The 14025-nt window shown below is 36.5% G+C and overlaps 1 pseudogene; it reads right to left on the bottom strand.

Moving 5' to 3' along the window:
• Positions 1-11737: 11737 nt before the first annotated feature.
• On the bottom strand, positions 11738-12652 carry LOC124959259 (olfactory receptor 4C46-like; annotated as a pseudogene).
• Positions 12653-14025: the final 1373 nt, after the last annotated feature.

Raw genomic sequence — 14025 nt, 5'->3', positions numbered from 1 at the left:
TAAATTTTTCTATGAACCTTGTCACATATGTTCTCCAAATAATAGCTCAGTCAAAAGCAAAATTAACTCTGAAGTGGATTATATATATTAAAAAATCTCTTGCCAGAAGAAAGCATATTTGCTTCAACTTTAAATGGATTCCACAGGTCAACTTAAAAAAAAAAAAAAGCAGAACAAATACAGAATTGGAGAAGTACCAGTTTTAGAAGACACCCTTTCCCTTATTAGGATGAATCATAAGAAAGTTTGATTTTTATTCACAAGTACATTGAAATTAAAAGTTCAAATAGATACATCTTCAGTGGTCAAACTGAAACAGTGATTTTTTTTTAAAAAATGTCTTTTTAATAAACAGTAATGTCAAGGTCTGTCAAAGAGTTAACCCTAAATATTCTTGGTAGGGATTTAAGTGGGCACGATCTCTTAGGCAATAATTTTAAATACTTACAAATAATATTATTTATAATAAATACTTAAAATACACACAGCCACTCATGGTCACAAAAAGATTCTTAATAGCCTTTTCTATGGCAGTGAGATAAGTAATAATTTAGTGCCCATATCAATCTCAGTGAGACTGAATAAATCATGAACAACGCTTTTATGCAGATGTTAAAATATCATGCACACACATGGGTGTCAGGGGCAGGCTCTGAGGGCCCCAGAGCCGCACCGTGGCCTGATCTCTAAGATGGCACCTGGCAGCTTGCCAGACATAGCTGCACTCATATTCAAGTTTTAGGAAGTAACTCTGGTTGGCTGTTGTACATGAGGCAATCCTGATATCTCCCTGGAGACTGTTCCTTGATAGGCTGACTTTCCTGGTAGTCTACTCTCTGATAGGCTGATGTTCTCAATATAAGTCTGAGACTTGTGGAATAAAGCCTTTTTTTTTTTCCTGTGATCAAGAAGAGCGTATGCATTGTGATTTCCCACCGCCTGCGGGTGGTGGGCGATCATAAGTGGTGCCGAAACCCGGGAACTTGAGTTACAAAGAAGGAACTGATCAGGTAAATACAGGGAAAGTAAAGTACAGTCTGGCCAGGTTAAAGTTCGCTGGATAAGCGACGAGTTAAAGTTCGCAGGGTAAACGACGAGTTAAAGTTCGCAGGGTAAGCGACGAGTTAAAGTTTGCTCGATAAGCCACGAGTTAAAGTTTGCTGGATAAGTGACGAGTTAGAGTTCGCTGGATAAGCAACGGAGTTAAAGTTCACGGGAAGTGATGAGTTAAAGTTCGCGGGAAGCGACGGAGTTAAAGTTTGCTGGTTAAGCGACAGAGATTGTTTGTAAGTGCTTTCACTTTTGTTTTGCTAGTCAAAGTGATTTGCATTCTGTTAGTTTAATAGAGAAATATGGGCACTGAAATGTCATGAATGCGCATGGAAGGTCCCTTAAAGGATTTTCTCCGGGCCAATGGAATTCCTCTTGAAACTAAAACAGCCCGAACCAAATGTAGAGAGGCCATAAAACAAGGGGAAGAGGTTTTGGAGGAAATAAAAGAGGAAAGGTCTAAAGCATCAGGAAAGGGTGTCAATAAGATCAGAGATAGACAAGGAAAATGAAACTGGGTGTGAGGATAGTTCAGATGAAGAGGAGGATTTACTATGTAAAACCAAAAATCTTGCTATTACAGGATCTACTAAAGAAAAGATGGGGCAAACACACACCACACATGGTGACCCTGTGCTCTCAGCTCTAAGACTCATGCTGAAGAGTAGCAGCCTTGAGTGGTCTGATACACAGGCAGAAAAAGCCTGGGACAACTTTAAGAGGGAAATCAGTTTAGGTGAGGGTCCCCCATTAAACAACATTGGGAGACCTTTAATGAGGAGCCCAATCCATGTCAATCTGCTCCTCCCAAGGTTGAGGAACCACGAGGGCAGCCAGCCTCTACACATAGGGAGGGCCCACTACCGCCCCGGGGAGGATCATTGCTGCCATCTTGTATTCTGGGGCCACATCAGACTCCAATGAAAGCCCTCACCCTCCTCCTTCCGGGTGGTGGAAAATCTTCCTGGTGGCCATTTTGTGATACTGGGCAAGAACTCACAGACTCTAACCTCCCCCCTCCCTGTATGGCCTTCCCGGTAAATGTTAAAATGTTAGTTTGGGAAGGAGTGATACCGATCACAAATTGGCCTGTGCAGGGATGAAAGATGGCTCCATGGGAAGGTGGATTGTGGCTAGCAAAGATATTGGCACACAGCTTCTGCAAGCGAGCGGGCAGATGGAAAGGGATTCCTTATCTTCAAGTCTCTTCTTTCTTGCGCTTCTCTGCTCTTCCTGCAAACTCCAATGCCTCCTTCTTCTCCCCCTCTCAATACCTCCTCCTCCTCCAACTCTGACTCAGCTGTTTCTGCTTCCATTCCCCAGTCCAGCCCACCTAGTCCTCCTACCATGAGGTCCCACATACGCTGGTATGGAGGGAGTAACCAGTCCAACCATCAGTGGTATGTATGATATAGTAGCCCCAGGCCCCACAAGTATTGGGAGATAATTGTTTCATAATTTTCTGCGTCCAAACCTGAATTGATTACTAATCAGGATTAAGGGTTAAAATGCCCTAGGCATCAAGTTTCTGCTGGAAAATTTTAGCTCCTTTCAGATCCAAATCTCAGTCAAGGCTTACATTGAGATGTAAATAGAGAAAGCCTGAAGGCTCAGTAGGAGACAGGTCTCAAACCCAAAAAAAAAAAAAAAAAAAAAAAGAGCACAAAAAAGTCTTACCTGAACTCCAGCAAAAGTAAATTTTATGGTGCTTTACTAAAGTAATTAACGGCCGTATCACTTTTCCCGTATCATTTTTCCAGAACTCTTGTTTTTTTTCAATTCTACATATTTTTTGAGCTCATGACTTTTTTGATCAGTTCTATTTTTTTTTTTTATTCAACTAGAGTTTTTGCACATCTGTTACATTGCAATGGAGATTCACCTATAAAGTTTCAAGGCCTTTAATTTTGTGTTATGTGTATGTTATGCTGTCTAATGTCATGTTTTGTCTGTATCAAAATTGAGCACTCCTAAAATTAAAATTTAAAAATGGATCCAAATATTTTTAATTCACATGATTTAAAGAGGTTCAATTTAAATTGGGTAAACTAATAGAAGTAAAATGTCTTAAAAATAACTCGAGAGTCTCTAGGTGGTCAAACTAATAAAATGTTAATGTAGAGTACTATAAATAACAAAATATTTAATCTTATTAAAATAGAGTAATTTTTTTTTAAATTTAGAAATTTCATAAGAGTTGTTTCAGAATGTGAACAAATAGGGGTCAATAGGAAAGAGAAAATAAAGGTTCTGGGTATGGAAATATATTTAGTAAAAGGGAAAAGGAAATGTTTCTCGGTAAGAAAGTGCTTGTGTGATGAAATAAATGAGGGTCTAAATAAGTGCTAAGAAAGTCTACGTAAGTAAAGGGCAAGTTTCAACAAGTTTGCATGTAACTAAGTTGGTTGTATGTATGTGAAACATTTAAAGCTATTTAAGGTTTTTCCTAAGGTGAAATACTAATGTTCTAATATAAACCAAAGTTTAATCTATATGGTAAAATGACATGGTAAAATAACAAGGATTTCTTAGAAACACTAATTTACTCTTAACTTTGTGTCTATTAAGTTTTATTCTTTAGAACAATTAGTCTTAAAAATAGGAGTTTATACAATTATGGTTAAGCAACTGTTAGAGTATTGTACTACGTTATAGAGTCTAAATTTTTCTTTAAAAACTAAATTTGGTAAGAACCAATTTCTCATTAAATTTGAAATAATTCTAACCACAGGTATACCTTATAACCCACAAGGACAAGGTATTGTTGAACGTGCACATCTCACCCTCAAAAATACTCTTTATAAACAAAAAGGGGGAATATGGGAGACCTTCAGGTCTCCTAAAGATAAACTTTCTCTTTGCCTCTTTATTTTAAATTTTTTAACTCTGGATAATGAGGGTCACTCTGCCACTGAGAGACATGGCAATCATAAACAACATCGTAGAACGACGGTAAAATGGAAGAATGTTCTTACAGGACAATGGAACAGCCCGGACCCAGTGCTTTACTGGAGCCGCGGCTCGGTTTGTGTGTTTCCACAGGATAATACATCAGCTATCTGGGTTCCTGAGCGACTAACTCAACCAGTGCCAATGCTACCAATAAGTAACTCAGACCAACAAAATGAAGATGCTGAACATACTCCTGATGACCATGATGCTCGTAGCCTTTCCCCACTTGAACTAACTTATAACCTCTTTTTAGTCTCTTAGGAAGAACAATTCAACTATGTACCTTTCCACCTACCCCAGTTTGTGTGTTTCCCCCTTTTATGTTTCTGCTAGGTTCCCGCTGGCAGTCTTAATGTGCATTCCTACCTTCCTACCAGTCCCAGTCTCTGTTACAGATGTGGAATTGCCAGTGTTACTATCAAGAAACAGGAGGGATTTTGGCATCACAGCAGCCGTGGTCGCCACAGTATCAGTCTGTGCAGTGCTGCCGCAACCGCAGCAGCAGCATTGACAGAACCATACAGACAGCAACAACAATCGCTTGGCCGAAAATACAGCTGCAGCCTTACAGACTAAAGAGACCCTAAACCAACATCTAACAGCAGGCATACTCCTTGTAAATCAAAGAGTGGACTTACTACAAGAACAAGTGGATATCTTGCAAGAACTATTGGGACTGGGATGTGTTTATCCTTTAAGAGCAGTGTGTGTCACCCCTATTGCTTATAATAACCTTAGCTCTGTGGTTATGTTATCTAAAAATCTCTGTCTACCTTACTGGTAATTGGTCATCTACGTTTGATAATTTAACCAGTCAGCTATGAGCTAAAATACTCACAGTCAATGCCACCAGGGTTCAAGTTGCATTGGTATCTAAAGCCCTGGGATTGACAAAACAGTGGGCTGGAACAGTAGCTGTTCTGATTATTATCTGCTTAGGGATAGCCTATGTTATATGCAGCCAAATCAGAGCTTGCCAAGATGCCCGACATCATCGACGGGCTATAGTACAGGCTTTGACAGCCATTGAGACAGGCACATCCCCCCAAGTATGGCTAAGCATGCTGGACCAGTAGTCAAAGACGGGTAAGATCCGTGAAAATGCATACCAACCTAAGACAGGGTTCTGATGCCTGGAGGTCAGAATTCCAATGACGGGTAAGGATGTAATTTGCCATGGACAACCTAAGACAGGCATGGCCCAAGTCATCTTTTTCTTTATTTAAAGAATAAGGGGGAGATGTCAGGGGCAGGCTCTGAGGGCCCCAGAGCTGCACTGTGGCCTGATCTCTAAGATGGCGCCTGGCAGCTTGCCAGACATAGCTGCACTCATATTCAAGTTTTAGGAAGTAACTCTGGTTGGCTGTTGTACATGAGGCAATCCTGGTATCTCCCTGGAGACTGTTCCTTGATAGGCTGACTTTTCTGGTAGTCTACTCTCTGATAGGCTGATGTTCTCAATATAAGTCTGAGACTTGTGGAATAAAGCCTTTTTTTTTGGTTCCTGTGATCAAGAAGAGTGTATGCATTGTGATTGCCCACTGCCTGCAGGCGGTGGGCGATCATACATGGGTCTTTAAAAATATTCTAAATTAAAATTTAAAAAATCTATAGCAATACTGGAGAAGGGAAAAGAAAGAAAAAAAAAGAAACTATACATACAAACTATATTTACGTAACATAAGTCTTCTGTGAACAAAAATGTTACCCTCCAAAGCACACATAACTGATTTCTTTTTCTTTTTTGTAATTATATCAATAGTTTATTTTATGATTACATTACAATATCTCATTGGAAATGCATATTTGGAACACTGTGTATGTGTTGTAATATTTAAAACTTGGAGACTCTTCATATATTGTCTTTGCCTGTGATATAACAATAGGAATAAATTCTTAGTGAATTTGCCTTATAAGGAAGATATAGTAATAATATATACCAAATTATGTATATCCTATTAGAAGGGTACCCAAAACAGCAAAGTGTTCATGGTCTCTGAGTTGAAGAGAAGGTTGTCAGAATATCTAATTTTAAAAAGTACTCACTATAGTAAAATTTGAAAATATGTTATATTCTTTGGTATTAGGGCTTTATAGTTACACGTAGTAATTGGGTTTATCACAACATACTCATAACACACATGAAAATCGATTTCAGTTCAAAATCCCCCCTTTTTCCTCCCTCTTGTCCTTCCTGAATTCCCTCCCCTCTCTGGTTCTCTTTTCTCTACTTTGATTTATTTTTGATCATCTATTAACTTATATTTGATATTAACTTTATATTCTCCTATTGTTTCACCCCCTCCTATCCTTTGTTTTCCTCTGGGCTTCTGCATATAAGAGAAAACACTTGACCTTTGAGTCTGAGTTTGGTTAATTGCACTTAACATGTTATTCTCTACTTTTGTGTGATAATGTGTTATATTCTTTTTATTTATTTATTTATTTTTTTGGGTGCTGGGGATTGAACCCAGGGCCTTGTGCTTACAAGGCAAGCACTCTACCAACTGAGCTATCTCCCTAGCCCCATGTTATATTCTTGATGCATGAAAAATAAAGCTCTTACCTTCAGAAAAGGTCTGTTCACACTGACATAAAATTTAGCCTTAACAATTGTGTTCTGGTGTAGGCAGGAGGCACCATGGTATTCCCAGGGCAACATTATGATCCAGATACTTGATGGAGATGGTGAGTCAGTTGTAGGGGTATCTTAGAGGTCAGGTGTTCTTTAATCACATTACACACTACCACATTGCCATTACCTACAGATTTGCTTGCCTTTCTGAGATTTTCCACATGCACTCAAACAGAAATAAATATCAAATAAATACACACATGTAAATTTCATAGGTATATAAGAAAGATGTACATTACAATGAAGCAACATAAGAAAGGGGCTTTATATGTTCATATTTCTTATAGATATAATGCAGTGGTGTTCCATTCTTTTCTATGCTAAGTGACCACTGAGAAGAAAGGATGTTTGCATTCTACTGTATCCGTGAAAACATCATCACCACTGTGAACCATGAAGTATTTTCCTGGAATGCAGCAATATCTGTTTTTGTTTGATTCTCATCTCCCTCTGCCAGTATTCCTTACCCACAGAGTAGTGCCCATGTCCATCAGCAACTGCTGAGCATGCTTCTTATTTCCATCTTCTTCCCTTATATTGTAGTGCTCTCAGAGGAGTTTCTAACACTTCTGTCTTCCACAAGTGCCTCTTTGCATCAGACACTGGCTGTGGCATTGACGAAACTATTTTCCTGCAACTAATAAATATGACTAAGTTACTTCCAAGTGCAGTTCTTTCTTGCCCTTTTTTCTTCCCAAGGCATTTTTTAAGTCATTTATTCAAATGAGAATTAAAAATACTTCTCTAATTCTTTCTGAACCAGTATCACTTTAGACTTGCTATTTGAAACTTTGGTTCTCATCTACATGTAAGAAGAGAAGCTAAGTTAATCCCAGATTCATCCATTTCCTTAAATTCATGATCACATGGAATTCTGGCTGTGAAGCCTTTTTTTTTTTTTTTTTTTGCCATCCTGGGAGGAGTCTTTGTACACAAATGATGCTGAACACAGGAATCTGGGGGAAGGCTGTTATCTAAAGTGTCCCTACCCTCCCAATTAGGAAACACAAACAAGATGTGATAATGAATCAACCCTCAATTTATCTTAGGTTGTGGTAGAGAGAGGTGGTCTATTTAATTTAAGTGTACTAAAGTGCCATTATTTAATAGAATAAGAAACAATAATTGTTTAGAGTCCTGGTATTGTTATTAGTACCATTCTCCAATAGAAATCTCAAGGTTTCTTGAGGAAATGGCTGACTTAAGTCTGGGGCACAAATTACATGACAAATTGATCATTATGAAGTGTCAGATTGTAAGGGATTATAAAATGAACAAATATTAATGAGCATCTATGACAGGGAAATTAGAGTCAGCAGATAGAACTCATCACAGCCAAAGCTGTAAATAATTTGGACATCAAAATAAATAACATAATGTTGAAATATAGTTAAGGGATAAGGTAAATATCCATGAGTGTCTAAATATGTAAAATATTGAGTAACTAAATAAAGAAGCATAAAACATCTCCCATGAAAATAATTCCAAATAATTTTACAAATTTTACTACTTGAGGTACTTAATATAAATGAACTTATACAGCATTAGACTTTTTGTGAATAGCTAATTTTTCTTGATACAATGTTCTCAAGTTCCATCCATGTGATATCAAGTATTGGAACATTATTTTAATACTGGGTATTATTCCATGGTGATATTCCATGGTATCACATTTTTTATTCATTCTTTTGTTGTACTATTGCTTATGTGCTTTGGGTATTACACATAAGACTGCTATCTACATGTGTGTACGTACCTTAAAGTCCATGAGTTTGATTATTTTGTGTTTATGCACAAAATGGAATTGGATCACCAAGTAGTTTATTTTTAAAGGAACAGTTCTCATAGAAGTCAACCATTTTTTAGTGCCACAAACAGGTTACAAGTGTTCTTATTTTTACACATCTTTTCCAATTCTTCCTTTTCTTTTATTTATTTATTTTTTTGTTAATAATAGCCACATGTATAGGTTAAAGGTTGTATTTCTCTGTACTTTCATTTTACCTTTCCCTATGCATATCAATGTTGAGAACCATTTCTTCTACTTGTTAGCCATTTGTTTATCTTTGAACAAATGTCTATTGAGTACATTTCTTACTTTTAAAAATTGAAGAAATATATATCACTACATTTCATGATGGAGCAGTGCTATGCAGGCCCAGCATTGTATTTGTGGATAAGATGAGATCTATTTCATGATGGTCAGGTCAGGGTACATGTTCATTTGGTGGCTAATGTGTTTGGGATTTTGAATGTCCCTCAATGGCCTATGTGTTAAGGGCATGGTCCTCATGGTGATACTGAGATCTTTGAGAAGTGGGGCCCCTAGAGTTTTTTCTTTCATTGCTGGTAAGCTTCTGAAGAGGACTGTGAGACCTTAAGCTCTTCCTTGGTATTCTTGCTCCTGGATATGATCAACTTAGAGGGCTCCCACAGTTCCTTAAGTCTTAGATGATCCTGGAGGGCATTGGTCAAAATATTGGTGGTTTACTTAAGACTTTATACTTTACTTGTTTTTTTCCTCCAAGTCTTATTTGTTGAACACTCAGAAAATCAGTTCCACCGGTCTTGAAATAGCCGTGATGGGTTTTAACTTTAATAGTATTGCATTTACCCTTTCCATTTGTTTGCGATCAGTATTAGGTTTGGGACTCAGTGTTATATTCTATCTGCTCTATACATAATTACTTATTGTCTCAAATGAACTAAGAACTAAACTTTTGAAGCCCACTGGTAGTGGGAGGGCGCTTCTACAGCAAACTTAGTATCCTTTTTCACTTGCAGAGATGTGTATTTCTCTCTCTTCCATCCTCTGAATTCCCTCATCCATTTGGTGATGGAAGTCAGAACCTGGATCTTACTGTTGATTCTTATCTTTCTAATCTTCCTCATATATCAGTTCTGTTGTCTACAACTTTTTTTTTTTTTAATATTTGGGTAACAATTCCTCTCTTTCATGCCAATGTGGGTTCTATAGATACTGAAAGTGAGTTGAAGATTTTTACCAAGTGACATCTGGAATCAGAGGGCCAATATGGGGGAAGAAAGTCTGGGGTCTCAAGTGAAGTCTGGCTTTAACTTTGGCCTCAGCAGCTTCAGAGTACTCCATGAACTGCATAACATGGTCTGCTTGGAGGCCAGGGGCAGAGCCTTTTTGTACTCTCGTGATAGTCTTTTGCTTTTCCCTTTGTTCACAAAACAAGACTCTAAATACATTACTTGCTGGATTAAAAATTCCTTCAAAGTATGACCCATGATCCTTACCAGTAAGCTTTAACAGTATTATGAGATATTTCCTGATCTTGCCCTTTGCTGTCTCTTGAGTCTCAGGAGTTACAATATAGCTTTATTCTAGGTAAGCATGCAGCATTGGTGACTGACACCAGTGGAGTTTAAGTGAAAATAGTGTTGAATGAATAAATCATTTAATAATGACTATATTGAATTGAAGTTTTTCTTAACCTATGTATCTACTACCTGTCCTAGGAATGATTTATCCTCATATTGCCTATTTACCCTACTGATCCCACCCTATCCCTTGGGTGATTTTTCAATGTTTTGTCTTCTAGGAATCTTTCTTGACCCATGTCCCAGATTCCTCTTGTGTGGTTTTATAATACCCTGTCTACCTTACCCTTTTCAATTCTCAGCAGTGATTTTTCTACTTCTTTCTGGGAGTCTCTCAATATATTTTAAATTTATGAAGGAAGAAGTTATTTATACTTTAAGCCACATCAGAAATACACCCAAATATATTTCTTGGGCATAAAAATTTATTAATGAGTGAAAGAAGAATTGCCTGAAAAGTATTTAATCCTGCAATTGCTTTATGTGTAGAAAGATCTACACATTATGAAAAACAACTTTTAATAATGAAATGTAGCCATGAAGTAACAGAAAAATGCTAAAATAACCCACATTGTAGAAGAATGATGTCTTCCTGAGGGAATATGAAGATTAACATTTTTTCATATATTGTTAAACTGAATTCCATATTCTATCCCATTCCTCATTTTGAGAGTTAAAAACATTTTTGTTTCATTTAAAGAGAAATCAAGATTCTCTACAGAATTCTCATCTGAAGGAAATAAATGTAGAAAAAAAATTCCTGTAATCCTTTGTAATCTTTTTTAGTGTACATTTTATTGTATTCACTTTTTTATTTATAATTTTATTTATTTATTTAATATGTAATCAGCTATCAAATATTGTACTACTTGTAGAAAATATTGGTAGCTAGCAGGCAAGTAATTTATGGACTATAACTGCACTTTTAGTAAGTAGGAATTGCAGAGTGACATCCAGGCACTCTTTTATTTAAGTCATCCCTATTTCTAACGGGTTATCAGCAGGCAGTGACATGAGCAATACTCTAGTTCTAAAGGCTCAAAGGAAACTTAGAAACAGGGGTGAATCTCTTACCACTTGTAGGGTAAATAAATGTCCTGTTGTCTTTTTCCCAAAGTTCTTAGATACTATAATATTACTAGAAATATAAGAGCATTTCTTTTGATAAATAAAGTTATATCAAAAAATAAATGGGTTGATTTTTAGTTATAGATAGTCAGAGTATTATAATATGGTAAGTACAGTCCTTTTCTCAGAAATTGTAACCAGTAAAATTATATGAACAGTTTCTCATCATTACTGGCAGTGAATGATAGAAGCAAAGAATATGATCCAGAAAATCAGTAATCTGATTACTGAATCATCAGAACATCTGTTCTGATAACTCCCTATTTCTGTAAGGTAAAAAAGGGTAATAGCAGTGTTTACCTGATTTAGTGTTATAGGCATTATTGATCAATATCAATATTTTTTGATATCATTACTTTTTATTAGAAGGAAAAATTATAAATCCATAAAAATAGATAAAGATAGAAAACACAGGACCAGATTGGGTAGAAATTTGCAATATGAGTAGATTATTCAGGGTTAAGTTGTCTCCTTTGTTTGAACCTATTCCTACTTCTTTCAATGCAGATTTTGAAAATAACAGTCTTTTCTCATGCTCTTCCAATCATATTTTGCTGAGATATTACAAAATGTTCATTCATTCTTTCCTGTCTTGAATCACTGTTGTTATTTAGGCACATTCATTTAGCAAATAATTTTCCTGCTAAACAATTTTCTAATGGCATTTTTCATCTGAGCATTTCTCAAAGTGTAAATCACAGGATTTAACATGGGAGTTATCATGGTATAGAATACAGCAACTGCTTTATCAATAGATAAATTTGCTGGAGGTCTCATGTACACAAATATGTAGGGAACAAAGAACAGGACAACCACTGTGATGTGGGAGACAGGTGGACAGGGCCTTGCGCCTGCCCTATAGGCTATGGGTCTTCAGGGAGTGCAAGATGACCACATAGGAGACAAGCAGGAGGAGAAAGTTTAACAGGCATATGAACCCACTGTTGGCAGGAAAAAAGAGCCCCAGAATGTGGGTATCAGTGCAGGCCAGATTGAGCAAAGGGTTCAGATCACACATAAAGTGATCTATGACATTAGGGCCACAGAAGGGTAGTGGGAAGATGAAGAAGAGCTGGATGGTTGCATGGAGAAAGCCTCCCATCCAGGATACTCCCACTAGCAGCATACACACTCCCTGGTTCATGATGGTTGCATAGTGCAAGGGCTTGCAGATGGCCACATAGCGGTCATAGGCCATCACTGTAAGCAGGATGACCTCTACACCTCCAAAGAAATGTTCCCCAAAGGCTTGGGCCATACATCCATTGAAAAAGATGGTCTTCTTTTCATGAAATGAATCTATAATCAGTTTAGGATTATTGACAGAGGCATAGCAGGCATCAATAAAGGAGAGATAGGCCAGGAAAAAATACATGGGAGATCCCAACAATGAGCTGGCAGTGATGGTGATCAAGATGAGCAAATTTCCATAGAGATGATGTAGATGAACAAAAACACAGCAAATACAGTCTTCTGCATCTTTGGGTTTTCTGTAAGTCCCAGAAGAACAAACTCTGTCACATTGTTTGTAGACTCCATATACTTCTTGTGGAAACATTATATTACCTGAAAAAGTTGATAGAACCTTGGATTTATTCACATTTTTCATCCTAATAAATATTAAATAACCAGAAACCCCTGACTTGTGAAATATTATGACATTTGTTTATTTTTGTGGTTGTAATTCTTTATTTTTGAGATGTAATAAATGGTTCTGAATTCTTGAAGATTACTCAAATTGCCTCATGAGTGATTATTATAAAAATAGTATATAGAGAAGGATTCTGTAAACCAGGTGATAGGTATCTGAGTACACTTATATATCTGGGATGACTTTGAGTCTGATTTGAAATAATGGACTTTATGCCAGTAACAGCTTGGGCCAAAAATAAAGGTAAAAGATGAATGTACTAAATATCCATATACAGGCAAAAAATTACTATTTATTATTAAGAAATGGAGAATGACAAAAGAAAATTGGGAATGAGTGAAAGGATGCCAAGGAATTTGAATAAGGGGATTATTGGCTCATATGGGGCTTCATGTGTTTTGGATGTAGCAGAGGGAAATTCAGTAGAGTGGAAGCCAGGGCAGAAGCTCCAGGTATCAGAGTATTAAAATATTTGACATAAATAATGATGGAAATATGATAAAACACAAAAGAGATACTATAAAATAACCTATAATATGCACTTACTAAATTCAAGAACTTAGTAATTGTTAGTGTTGAAATATTTTAATGTGAATTCTGTGTATTCCAAAGTGCCAAGTACTATACACACATGATTCATTTTATTGGTTAGAATGACTTTGTGGTCAGCATTATTTTGTATATTTAACAGTTAATGAAATGATGTCAGAGACTAATGTTTACTGTTCTAAAAACAATAATAATATTATCTAATTTTTTCTGAACATTTCATGTGTTTTAAGATATTTTACAGATTCTTGTTGCAGATTCTCTTACTTGGGGTGCATTTTCTGACACTTAACAAACTTATATTATCATCTATAAACTGAGAATAACAATACCACCTCATCATCTGGTAAGAGAATTGATTGTTATATGAATATATCCACCACAGTTCTGGAGATACATAAAGGAAATTTCATCAACTTTTATAAATATGCAAGCATTCAGCAGAGAAGCAAATCTGACAGTTTGAGAAATGACACAGAGAAACTTTTGACCCTACAACAATCTGAGGAGAAATGCTTTCCATGCTTACTTTAAAACAAGCCAGAGAGTCCTGTATTATACACTGGATTTGACACCAGAAAAAGTCCCACTTGCCTGTGCTTGGACTAACAAGTGATAATTTATGAACATTAATAATCATATTTAGGTCATTTCTATATGAGACTTGCATTAATATTGTTTCCATCTTCAAGATTAATTTAGGTTATTCATT

This window comes from Sciurus carolinensis, chromosome 11, assembly GCF_902686445.1.
Source record: "Sciurus carolinensis chromosome 11, mSciCar1.2, whole genome shotgun sequence".
In the NCBI taxonomy this organism is placed as follows: Eukaryota; Metazoa; Chordata; class Mammalia; order Rodentia; family Sciuridae; genus Sciurus; species Sciurus carolinensis.
This window is presented reverse-complemented; position numbering and strand designations above follow the sequence as displayed.